We start from the raw sequence: 13,554 nt of genomic DNA, 5'->3' as shown, positions 1-13,554 counted from the left end.
GCATCTGCAGAACAATGGCCTAGAATGCCCAGGGAGTGACCTCTACCCTAACCTCATGACCTGGCTCCTCAAAAAGGTCACTGGGTGCTGTCTGCTGCATGGCTTGTTCTTTCCTTCCTGGGCCCCAGTGCATTTGGGCAGGAGACAGACTGGACTAAGGGCCTCCCCAGGGAAAATATGAATAGGCAGCTCTGGAAGCCTTGATGCCTCCACTGGAGACAATATATATATATATCTCAGATTCTAAACATGATGGGCTTTTGCTTTATGGGCTAATGGCCTCAGTTCCAAGCGTTCAATAACTAATTAAGCAAGGCATGCTGGAGCTAGATGGGGCTTTGCATGTGGCAGAATGCTTACCTGCACTTGCGATATTTCTTCTGCTGTCATGTGTTAACCTCACAACTGGGATAAAAAGGTTCATATTACACTGTCACCCCAGAGCAGTAGGTCTGCCCTGCACTAGTGTTGAAACAAGCCTCTAATCTGGATTCAGCAGCTCAGAGCTGTGGCTGAACAGGTCCTGCTCTTTCCAATGGCTTAGGATGCCAGATGGTTGCTCCACACATTACTTTTTCAACACAGTGGTACCTCGGTTTACGAACGTAATCCATTCTGGAAGTCCGTTCTTAAACCGAGGCGCGCTTTCCCTAATGAGGCCTCCTGCCGCCGGTGCCCTTCCATCATTCAGATTCCGTTCTTAGACTGAGGTAAAGTTTGCAAACCGGGACACTACTTCCGGTTTTGTGGTGTTCGTAAACCGACTAGTTCTTAAACAGGGCTGTTCTTAAACCGAGGTATGCAGTTTCTCTCAGTGACAGAAAAAAGCACATAGCCTTCATGTGCAGAGGGTAACATGAGTCACTTTTGCTTCAAATTAAGTATTGCAACAGAAGTTAGTGCTGCTTTGTCCCTCTTTCAGCAAATCAAAACATTTCCCAGAGAAAGGCAACACTTTGAGAATTGTTATACTGCTTCCTTGAAGTAAACATAAAATTCAGCATGTGTGCTGTGTTTTTCAACAGGCAACACAAATACATTTATGACTTTTTGAAATAATAATAATTAAAAGATTTTTGTAATAACCTTGACATTCCAATGGGTTTAAAAGGGTCAAAGAAGGCCTTTCACCACCAATACCCCATTTCAAGGCACAAAAAAGAGGAAGCTTTAATCAGATGTGGACAGCAGCTGTAACATCTGTGGCATTAATTTGTTTTCAAAAACTACACAGAAGTTTTACAACCAGGCACTTATGAAGCATTATATAAACATCTCCACATAGGAAGTATGGTAAACTTTGCTTGGAGGGGCTTCAGTTCCTATTCACAGGATGCACTTCATTTCCCCTACACTACTGCAGGCAAATAGAGTCATTATCCCTCCCTACCATGCCTACATGGGTCCTACTATCTTAAAAGAATGGCACACATGTCAACATGTGTGCACATGTCCCATTGCACTAAGGCACAAAGAACAATTCTGCCTGATCAACCATGTCCAGATACAGAATATGTCACACCGAATCCAGTGTTAAGTACCTGCTCTTTGGAAGAATGTTTAGAATGGCTGGTGCACTTACAGTAAAGTCATACTTTGTTTTAGAGTTTAGACAATGGCTTACTGGGATGCGTGTACCAGGCTACTACCAAAACGTAACTGCAGTGAGCCCCACCTGTATCATTTAATCATCTTACACAAATGAAGTCCTAACTATCAGTAAGTTAATTTAGTATTAAGTAAAACATCATACACAACTGTCATAGTTTCATATACAGTGGTACCTCTAGATACGAACGGGATCTGTTCCGGAGCCCCGTTTGCATCTAGAGGTAAATGTATCTAGCGACGGCACGTCTGCACACGCACGCGTCACTTTTCACCACTTCTGCGCACGCGCGTGACGTCATTTTGAGCGTCTGCGCAAGCGGCGAATCCCGGAAGTAACATGCTCCGTTACTTCCGGGTTGCCGCAGAGCACAACTCGAACGCACTCAACTTGAAGCAAATTTAACCCGAGGTATGACTGTATATGCAATGAACGACTCACAATAAAAAGTATTGTCTCCAGTACCTCGGGACAGGATGTGAGTGAACAGCATTGCTTCCTGTCCTGCATTTTCCCATAGCTTTTATTCCCATGTGTCTACTCAACTAGCCTCTTTTTTTTCTCATCCAAGCCAAAAGCTTATGAACTCTGAGATTATGTATGTGTGTGTGTGTGTGTGTGTGTGTGTGTACACACACACACACACACACACACACCGTATTTTTCGCTCTATAGGACGCACTTTTTCCCCTTCAAAAATGAAGGGGAAATGTGTGTGCGTCCTGTGGAGCGAAGACGCCATAATGGCAGGAGCCTCTACAGCCCCGTGTCACCTCCCCAGCCGGGAGAGCACGCGTGGGGCTAAAGAAGCCATAGCCCCGCGATCCTCTCCTGGCTGGAGAGGTGACGCGCGGCTATGGCAGGAGCCTCTCCGCTGCGCTTTTCCGCTGCTCCCTGACCTGCTCTTTGGGGCTGGTGGTAGGCTTCCCCCCGCCAGCCCCAAAGAGCAGGTCAAAAGGAACCTGAAGCCTGGAGAGCGAGAGGGGTCAGTGCACACCGACCCCTCTTGCTCTCCAGGCTTCCAAGGTAGCCTGTTTTAGAGCGGCACCTTGTTTTAGAGCAGGAAAACAAGAGGGGGAAAGTTCTCCCCCTCTCTGTGCAGCGCCTCCTGCCGCTTCAGTGAAGGGGCGCTGGGCAGAGAGGGGGAGATTTATTTATTTTTGTTCTCCCCCCCTCTAAAACAAAGTGCGTCCTATTGTCCGGTGCGTCCTATGGTGCGAAAAATACGGTGTATATATATGAACTCTGAGATGTATGTGTTTATGAAGCGTATTGTAGAAATTAAACATGTACTCATAGGAAATAAACCTGTTTTTTCAATAGTTATAATTTATTCTGAAAGAGAAATATGAATTTCCACATTGCAGTACATTTTAGCTGGTCACTTCCATAGAACCAAGTGATTTATCAGATAGTTACAAAAGGTGGGATTGAAAGGTGTTTAAATGTGAAAAATGTACAGAGTATGGCCAGTTTTGGAGAGCTATTATTTACGATAACTTTTAAAAATATATAAAGAGAAGGGGTGTTAACATCACATATATTGTGCTTGCATCTGAAGATTAGAGCTCTTTCTTACATTACTTATCGTGAAAGATGGTAGCTCCTTCTCTAATTTTGATATATACATTTTTAACTTTTCAAAGCTGTTGAAGTGACAGAGGCTGTTCTGTACACCTATCAAATGCCTCAAAAACAAGAAAAGCTAATATTCAACCCACAAAGTTAATGAAGTCTTTTAACTGCCTTGGTCTGCCGAAATTTCTGTGAACTCCTTCCCTTCATGCAACTGCTCTCAATCTACTCCTTTTAGAGTTTCATGGGAAAAGCCTCGGCAAGCAGGCAGTGCTACTCCGAACAAACATCGCCCTGAAACCCAGTAGCATTTCCTACTACAAATCCACACTGACTGCAGAGATGGATTGCTTCTCATGTGAGAAGACAGATACATCCAGAACCTGAAAGGACAAGAAGAAGCAGAAAGGGTGTGCACATTGCTGTGGAAGCATAAAGCACCCTGGGCACAGATTTCAACTGCTGCAAGGTTGTGCCTGGTGGCTAGGCTGGTGCTTTGTTTAATTCTACCAGTCCATGCCCTTCCAAGTATTTCCACCTGGAACCTTATCAGCAAGTTCTAGGGCCCAGTTCAAAAGCCTCTGAAAAGTGTTCTCTGTGTTGCTGATCAAGGTATTTAATTAATAATGGCCCCAGAACCCTGAACCTCAACAGTGCAGCTATAACTTATTTCCTTCTTTCTTTTTTGAACTAAATAGCATATTTCATGAGTGAGGTGTTCCGTCTGATCACAGCATAAAGGTTAACGGTAAAGGGACCCCTGACCATTAGGTCGCGGACGACTCTGGGGTTGCGGCGCTCATCTAGCTTTACTGGCCGAGGGAGTCAGTGTACAGCTTTCGAATTATGTGGCCAGCATGACTAAGCCACTTCTGGCGAACCAGAGCAGCGCACAAAAACGCTGTTTACCTTCCCGCCAGAGCAGTACCTATTTATCTACTTGCACTGCGTGCTTTCGAACTGCTAGTTGGCAGGAGCAGGGACCGAGAAACGGGAGCTCACCCCGTTGTGGGGATTCAAACCACCCACCTTCTGATCAGTTTAACCCACAGCGCCACCTGCGCCCCATGATCACAGCATAGTAACTGTGATTTAGGATTTGCAGCTGAAGTGGTTTATTGGAGAATATAATTCGTCTATATGCAGCTTACACCAAAGCAACACTTGAGCAAAGACTTTAAGGAACAGAAAATGCTTTAGCAAATCTTGGCAAACAGCTGCTTATATTGTTTATAATTTTTTAAGCCAATCATTCATTGTACATTATACAGAAGAGTGAAGTGTAGGCGAACAGTCTGTCTTCCAGCACTTTTGAGAGAATAAGCTCTTATGCATATATTCCAAGTTCAATGGCTTCAAAATATCTGTCCGGATCCTTCAGTGAGTCTCCAAAGATATGCTAAATCTTTCTCAGAAGTGGGAATGCACACGGAGAGAATAGCACAAAAGGAGCAATGTCTTACAGTGCACCAAAAGATTTCAAACAAACAAAAGCAGCCTCCATTGTACCAGCAATCACCTGGCTCCAGCCCAGGCCTCCTGCCCCACCTCCCAGTTGAATAAGCACTGAGGACTGCTCTTCAGCAAGCTTCTGTTGTTCTTTAACATGTACAAGCAACTGATCCAAGTTAAAACTAACCTGCTTCTGCAAAGGTCACAGAAGGGTCTCCCACCCTTTCAATGAGCCAGCAACCACATGATCAGCTTGAAGCCTTTCATAAAGCCAGCCAGACACCTTAAAAGAAATGTTCTTTTCATAACTCTTTCCTGAAGCAGCTCACTTAAAATCATAAGCATGCTATATTTACAAGAGCTCCAGCAGCAGAGACAGAAGGCTAGTTTGAATTATGTTTCTTTCAAATCGAGAGAAAGCACTCCAAACAAGACCAGGGCCCATTACACTAAGTAACTAACTAAGACGTTGACCCTATTACTGATTATACACAGAAGAGGTGGTGGGGAACCTCTAGTCTGCAGGCCTAATTAGGCCCACCACAGATCCCAATTTGGCCCACAAGACAGTTTTCACACAAACCACCCCCCCACTTGCCCCATCCGTGACATCATCTGTGATGTCAGTTGTGGGCAGGTATAGACATGGCTAGAAGGGAAAAATCAGGAGCTCCTGATTGTTCCTTAGCAAGCAGGGTTCCCCTTCAGTGCCAATCAGCTGATCAGCCCTGACAGAGAGCCTCCCTGGAATCTGCCGCACTAGAGCAAGGGTAGGCAACCTAGGCACATGGACCACAAGCAGCCCATGGGGGTTGTTTAACCGACCCCCGAGGAGTGGCGGAGCTTCATGCTCTGGCACCAGGGGGCAGAGAGCAGGCGGGGGCGGGGCTGGCATGCATCCTGGGGGCATGGAATGCCACCTGCGGGTGGCATGGTGTCCAGCGCGGGCAGGGGGTCACCCCACCGGGATCCAGTGCGTTCCACACACTCCTCTTCCGCCCGCAGTGCCCCCGAGCCACCTCCGAACAGAGCCGCCCACTCAATGAGTCCCCATGCACTGTGCTAAACCAGCGCAGCGTGGTGCAGGGACTCACTTCCGCAATGCCGCAAATCGCGTCTTTGCATGCTCAGAAACAAAAAATCGCATCTGAGCAGATGCAGACACCAGAAATTGTGTCTGCGCAGACGCAGGCGCCAGAAATCGCAGCTGCACGTGCTCTCTCTCTCTCACACACACACATGATCCAGCCCACGAAGAGATCTCCACTGGAGTGAACTGGCCCAGAGAAGGTAAACCTTGCCGACCCCTGCACTAGAGGCTTTCCTGTCAAGAACTCACTAGTGCAGTCAAAGGGGATGGAGGAAGTGGTTTGGGTTCAAAGCACTAGATGATTTTTCTGCAGAAGGAAAAACATGCAGTTTTTTAATGGAGCATTTTTTCTCTCCAGAACAAGTCTCTTAGAATTTGTATTCCTAGTGCCAATCAGATGGCTGGCACTGAAAGCACATCTTCAAATATGATTGTGGTAACCACCACTTAGCTGATCATTGGTTACAGCATTTTCCTTTGAACTTTAACAAGTGTCAGTCACCTGATGTTATCATGTTGTTAGGTGATTGACAGCTGGGTGGACCTGTTCACCTATCAATTGTGACCTGCAAGGGGTGGAGGATTTTGGAATGTGATCCACTGGATGGATACAATTCCCCAACTTTGATCTAGTGATTTAAGACAGCTAAACAAGGTGAAAAGAAAGACAGAAATATTTCAGCATAACTTCCTGGTGAATGTTTGCCCAGAAGCAAACTGTAATATAATCCCAACAGTGAACCATTTACCACTAAGAAATACAGGGTACACTTCAAAGTTTGCAAGCATCTACCAAATCATGTACAGCTATATGAACCTATCTGTACACCAAGTTCATATTTAGAGGTCCTTCAGAGGGTGCCTCCAACGCAGGTGATTGCTGGAAAGAGTAATTCTTGGTTGTGGCACCGTGCCATGGATTAGTCTCCTGAAACTTACTTTGATGGATTTCTACCACCTAAAGACAACCTCTATTTGTCCAGGATGTCTAAGGAGATAGATAGATAGAGATAGATAGATGATAGATAGATAGAATACTTTCCTTACATGCAACTTAAGGTGACTTACAAACACAGTGTAAACAATCAAACCAGTTCAAACAAACCATCAATAAAAACCTAAAAGCACATCAATACAAATATTACAGATCCAGCTCCACTAAAAGAATTCGTAAGTACTTAAAACTCTTCAAATTAAGGGCCAAAGGTCTGGGGGAAAATAGGTAAGGATGGCACTAGGCAATCCACCCTGAGGAGAACAAGTGGGGAACCACCACTCAAAAAGCCCACTCTCATGCTACCATGATGGAAATGCTTTATTGCTGCATTTCTGTGGTTCTTAGTTATACTATGTTTATCTTTGTGATTACTCGCTTTGAAATTATTGAAGAGCAGGATAGCAGGCTATTGATTCAATAAATACAAGCAAATTAGCTTACAGTGCCCAACAACAACCCAAAGTATTGGGCTTGGGCACCAATTTCATTTTTAGTGTCAGCACCAGTTGGAAACTTTTTAGTGCTTACTAAGACAGAGCAGACAACCACCTATTCAGTTGCCATCTTATGCATGCCTGTCCAAAACTACTATTGGTGGAACTTCTAGTTGTCACTCTGCCACCCTCAAATTACACACCATTTAACACTGTATTTAACACTGCAAGTTAAAGACAGCATTTTATCATAATTTGCTTATTCTGCACCATGTTGCTTATCTTTCACATTTTATTTTGAAGAGGTACACAAGATTCTGAAATATTTGGAGAGAAGTATGATGCTATGATCAGATATATGGAAGAAAAGGTAGCAGTACCGGTCCCCCTGAACATTTGAGAATTTACCACTACCCATGTGCTTTGAAATGTCACTTCCACAACCATTAGAGAAATTATGTTAGAACTAAAATCCTCATGAATATGAATCAAGATTCCTTGTATAATTGATTCAACATGGACTGTACAGTACTTATAAACAACTTTCAGATTGGCATAAAGTGGGATGCAACTTCCCTAAGTATAAGCACATCATTGTGGTAAAAATAGTCAAATACAGGGTAAAAGGCAACCTTACAGTTTCAGATTAACAAGAAGATTGGATGGCCATCTGTCAGAGATTTGTTAGTTGCGATTCCAGCTTTGCAGGGAGTTGGACTAGATGCCCTTTGGGTTCCTTCAAACCTGAAAATTCTATGATGATCCATCACAGGGTGGTCCAACGTTTCATACCAAGAGGGCTACAAGAGTAATTTTGACATGGAAATGTGCGTTGCATTCCCAAAGCTGGGTAAGCAAGGCACCAGGCTTTGAGAAGGAGGCACGAGGATCAGGCAGGGTCTTAGATCCTTCCCATCTCCTTTCCAAAGCTGAGAAAGCACTAGATCTTGGGAAGGAGAACTCTAGGACCCTGTCAGAGCCTTGCACCTTCTTCCCAAAGCCCAGTGCCTCCTTACCTGGATTTGGGAAGGTAGTGATGCATCAGATCACATTGCATTTTACCATAAAGATGTAGTGTTCATGGATTATGAGCATTAGCAATCCTTACCAAAAGCGATAGAAAATCTAAAATAATGGTCATGTTTGGATGATAATTTCTTTGCTTAGTGAACAGAGACATGAAAGATATTTTGGTTACACACTACAACCCTTTGTGCAAGTCAGCAAACAAACCAGGAAGCCTTCCGTTAACTATAGTTCCCATTTTGTCTGAACCAGGAAACTAACAGTTTTGGAATAAGCTAGGATATTAAAACATGGATTTAAATTGGCTTTATATCCTGGCTTATGTGCACAGCCAAAAACATCATTTCATATCTCAGCTTATTAAGTCAAGATTGTCTGAATGCAGCCAATACCAGTAATAGTAGAAGCATAATTTTTTTTAGAAAATATGAACATCCTTTTCAACATGAAGCAATCTTAATGAAGAAAACCACAGAGAGTTTAGATTGCCAAGAAGAATAATCAAGAGCTAACTAAAGGTTTTGTTTTTTGGGGGGGAAACAAGATACAGCTCTCTTCATATTTATTAGAAAATGGAAGCCTGCCAGAGAATCAGCAGGGCCATTGAACATCCAAGGTCTGCAATTTCTCATTTTGGACAATGGAGACATTGCAAGAAACAAAGCTACAAAATTCATTACATCTTGAAACAAAGTATCTCTAAGATTCTTTTCAACTGCCAAATCTGAAAAAAAATGTCACACAGCCACATAGACAAGATTTTCATTCATTCTTAACTTCTAGGAATTCAAACAAAATATTAGGTAACATTCATGAACTATTGACACCAATACGTAACCCTTGAAATCTGCTTCTAAACCAAATGATTAGAAAATAGTTAAGGTAATATAGATTTTCCTTTTTAGTAAGATTTTCAATCCTAGAAATGCTAGAGTCTGACCTGAACTTCAGGCAAGGGGACAAACAGACTATTAACAATAAAGTGGGTAAACATGTGGATAAACATAGAGCAAAAGTGTAGGTCACAAATATTTAACATGCTTAAAATATGTTAATATGAATTATCTAATTAGTACACTAGCTTTCAAAGCAAACCGTTTAACAAGGAATGTCGTCCCCCCCCAGAACAACCACTAGCTGTAAAATAGTTTAAGTGATCGGTTTTTACAATGAAGGTGGCAGCACTGCATTCACTAGGATTCACACCAAACCTTGATCATGATCTGCCCTTTAAGTCCAAAGGATACCAAAGAATTGCAGAATGCTACAGCATTAGAATGAGCAAAGTCATCGATTAAGTTTACAGTATTATTCTATGCCTGCTTACTCAGAAATTGCACTTTCTTTAATTTGGTTTATTCACTAGCAAGAGTTTAGGATTGCAGAATCAGGATATTGAGCTAAGTCTATCACTGATGTCATGCATTATAGTTGTTAAGAACCACATTACAGTCACACCACTCAGAAGGGCAACATAATAATTTAGCTACTAGCACCACAACCACCTACTTTACAAATTCAAACTTGAGAGCAGTGGTTTTGGAAATAATCATGGCTCCTATTTTACTATGTGTTATGGTTACAGCGTAATCTAAAGATTATTAACCTCTTGCAGGGGTCCACAACCCATGCATTCCTAGAAGGATTTTGTGCTGAGCCCACAAAATAGTGAAGGGTATACATCAAATAACCATTTTTACACAGCAATGGCTATAGTTATAGAAGAAGGAAACCTTGACAGTGTTCTTATGTACCAGTCAAACAGCCATCTCAAGAAGTATAAATCACAAACGTAGGCAGAAAAATTTAAGCACCCAGCAGGGATCAGACACATACTATCCTGGATTCATTTTAACAGGCCATTTCAACCTGCCCACTCATTTCCTCCTAAAGCAGTCTTTAAGCAGCCTTCACTTCTTCCCATCCAGGGCACCAATGAGGAGCTGTCATTTCGCACTCTAGAGACAGGCATAATTCAGGCACAGAAGCAGCAAGGACATCTAGAAACACTGCAGGGATAAAACAGGTTTGAAAACCATGTTCTCAATGCATCACTGTTCAGAAACACAACCAACCTGTACATTACACAGTAAGACAACTCATTCAGAACACCATCTGTGATTTTGTACCATTCTAATAAATATTGAAAGTAGCTGCATGGTTTTACTACTGGAGCGACCAGCCTACAGTCAACCACTCAATTTCTTCTAGGCAAGAAGTTTGCAAGAGCATCACTTGCACTGCACACATCCCACAGGTATGTCAGGCAAAGCTGGGTTTATCTCTCAGGCTAAGTAGGGCATCTTGATAACACCCAGTAGTAAACAGAAAATGGAAGCAGCTTTACTTCCTCAAAAACAGATGTCTATATGGAAACACACACAAGAACCTATAATACCAAACATACCTTGAAATAACTACCTCCATGTGTGACTACCTGAAACTGATTTTGGACTGGTTTACCTGATGACTGTGCTACCAAATGGCAACTTCTCTGAATCTGTGCCCAATCACATGTAAAACACCATAAGGAATTTCTACCTATTGACACAATGCTTTTCAATTATATGCTCAAGATGAGTCATCAGTTGCCAGTTGACAGCACAACAGCCCCCAGGTATTCACCTCAGAAGTGTTTGGGACCAGCTTGTGACAAGCTTGTGCATGATGCTTAACAGATCACTTGCATGAGGATGCTTCACACTGCCCCTACAACAGCAGAAGCTCTGAGAAGTCCCATCAAGGCTGCAGAACTCACAACAGTTGTACAGGCAACACCCACACACACTCAAGGGCTGTTCGCATAAATCTACTCTGAATATAACGCAAAAGCAGACCCTGATGCTCCCAAGGAAACTGGAGGTTACTGTGAAACACCCCCAAACGATAAGGATTCGTGGCACACACGTACACAAACATGTAACCTGCCTCTAATCAAATGTATGACTACTCCTACCAGTTCGCTAATTGTGGTAGCCTCCAGTGACATTTCATGGTGACCCTGGCCATGCCCTCTGTGCACAAAAGGCTCCACATTCAGCATGAAGGAAACCAGGTCACACGCAATTCCAGACCATTGTGTACACTGGAGTCTAAGCAAGCTTCTGCCCCAACCCATCTGTTAAGTTTCCAGATGCACCGCAAGGATGCCCACATACATGTGCGCATGCATGCGTTCACGGTAACAGTTTTAACCCCTCATCTGGACCTGCAATGCTGTCGGACATAAGGTGCCCGCACATTCAGTGCAGGTCTATCCATCTCTCTCTCTCTCTCTCTCTCTCTCTCTCTGTCTCTCGGGCCACCCCACGCCTGGCTGACACGGCGCTGCCCCCCTACGACCCCCATGAGCTCGGGAGCACAAGCCCCGCTTTTGTGCGAGCGAGTGCGCGGGCGGCAACTCCACGCGAACCCGTCCGCCGTAGAGCCCGAAAGGAAGCCGTCCGCCACCACAACATTTCCAAGGTGCCACAAGGCTCCTTTTGTTGTTGCTGATGCAATAGACTTAGCACCCCTCCCCCTCCCCCCCCCACTCTGGGAACTGTTACCTGGTCTCGAGACTCCAAATGTGTTGTGTTTGTGGGGGGGGAGGGGGCGAGAAAGGAGGGGGAGGACGGGGGGGTGAGCGAGGAAAGTGGAGAAGCAGGTAGAGACCACCACCATTACACGCGCGCACGAACACACACACACACGGGCGCCCATCATGGAAGAGGCGGGGAGAAAGGCTCCTCGAGGGGAGGGCGAGCGAGGAGGAGGTCGCGATCCACTCGGATTGGAGAAGGGATCTTCACCCGTATTTTGTTTTTCGGGGTGGGGGGTGGGGGCAGGATCTCCTCACCGACTCTGGCTCCTCCGGCCTGACAAGAAGCGTGGAAGGAGGCCCGGGGCCTGGTGTGGCGCCGCCATGAGCAGCCCAGCCCCAGCGCGCCCTCTCGCTCGCTCCCCGGCCCCGCGCACGAGCCTCTGCCGTTTCCCTGCCTCCCTCCCCTCCCCCCCCCGTCTCTTTCTCTCCTCAGGCTCACCCTCGGGTTCCGGCCGGTGCCGGGCGCGCCCCTCAGCCGCTTCCTCCATGGAGCCGCGCGACTACCTCGCCGTCGCTGCCTTAAGGGCCCGGCCCCGCCGCCATGGCCGCCTGAGGGGAAGCGAGGAAAGGGGAGGTCTGGCGCGCCGCAGTCCCGGCTCTCGGCTCCGCTCGGCCCTCCCTCAGCGCGGCCGCCGCCGCCGCCGCCGCCGCCGCCAGAAAGGGAGGGGGCAGCTGAGGGGCGCTGAGTATCGCCGAGCTCAAGCCCCGGATCTGAGGGTGGCAGGAAAACGCGGAGGCAGGAGCAAGGAGCGGGAAGGAAAAGCCGGGAGACGGGCTCGCTTTTATGCGCCGCTCCTTCTGGGAACCGAAGGAAAACCCGGAGCGCGGAGCGAAGGGAAGGGGTGACAACCCTCCGGAAGGAAAAGTTCCTGCGCGAGGAAGAGGAAGGGGAGCGGGGATGATCCGCAACTCCAGAAGGCTCCAAAGCGAGTTTCTAGCGGGCTGCGCGGGCCCCTTAATTTCAAATGATCCAGTTTTTCAACAAAAAAAAAACAACCCAGTTCAAGGCAAGGACGCTCAGAGTTTGCCCCTGCTGAGTGCAAGGCTGGTTACTCTCGAGTAAGCGCGCATCGGCTGTGCAGCCTTGCGTGACGAGGCGGACTGGATCAAGAGGGCTGCCCACGACCCTCCAGGTGTTGCTGGACTACAAATCCCCTCTGCTGCAGAAGGCATGGCCGGTGGTCAGAGATTACAGACGTTGTAGTGTGGTGGCAGCAGTGGTAAGGGCTGCCATATTTCAACAAGTGAAATTCCTGACGTCTGCAAAGTTGTTGAGCTTTTTAAGGAAGACCCCATAATTTTTTCCCATCACACTGCCATGCATCCAGGTTTTCCCTGACATTTTCCTGACACCATTTTTACACCTGAAAACCAGGAGTTGTTAGAGCCTGAGACTCTTAATTTCAGAGTCTTGATTTCATGACCCCTGTTGGGCAAAAGATGCCTGCACTGCAAGCTAGATGGTCCTTTCCAACTCTACAATTCTATGATTCTAACACCAGGAGAGCCACAGGCTCCTCACCCCTGAACTAGATGAAGGAGAATCCTCGCTTGTAGCCCAAAAGCCCACTTGCTATAGAGAATAAGACCCAAAGAAGATAGTAGGAGTGGCTTAGGACTTCACTGCATCTCTGGTGAATATGTTGCTCAATGAATTGGGAGCACCTTTTTAGCTGATTAAAAGCTTTTTCAGCCCATCTAATCAGTTAATCAGCCCAGTGTTGCAACTATCCTAATAACAATACAGTATACTCTAATTATTATCCTGACTGTGAAACAAGGAAGAGA

The 13,554-nt window shown here is 45.7% G+C and overlaps 1 protein-coding gene across 3 annotated transcripts in view; it reads right to left on the bottom strand.

Annotated features, from left to right (window-relative positions):
- ZNF609 (zinc finger protein 609) overlaps positions 1 to 12,427 on the bottom strand; it is a 120,127-nt gene extending 107,700 nt beyond the window's left edge. For 2 of the 3 annotated variants that reach the window (XM_082198289.1, XM_082198291.1), the window contains exon 1: positions 12,206 to 12,427. The gene's annotated coding sequence lies outside the window, so the exon portion shown is untranslated. Of the gene's footprint in view, positions 1 to 12,021; positions 12,132 to 12,205 lie in introns of those variants that run through there. The other variant, XM_082198290.1, reaches the window with a different exon arrangement.
- Positions 12,428 to 13,554: the final 1,127 nt, after the last annotated feature.

The sequence above is a fragment of the Podarcis vaucheri genome (genome assembly GCF_965113315.1).
Source record: "Podarcis vaucheri genome assembly, chromosome: 14".
NCBI classification, from domain to species: domain Eukaryota; kingdom Metazoa; phylum Chordata; class Lepidosauria; order Squamata; family Lacertidae; genus Podarcis; species Podarcis vaucheri.
This window is presented reverse-complemented; position numbering and strand designations above follow the sequence as displayed.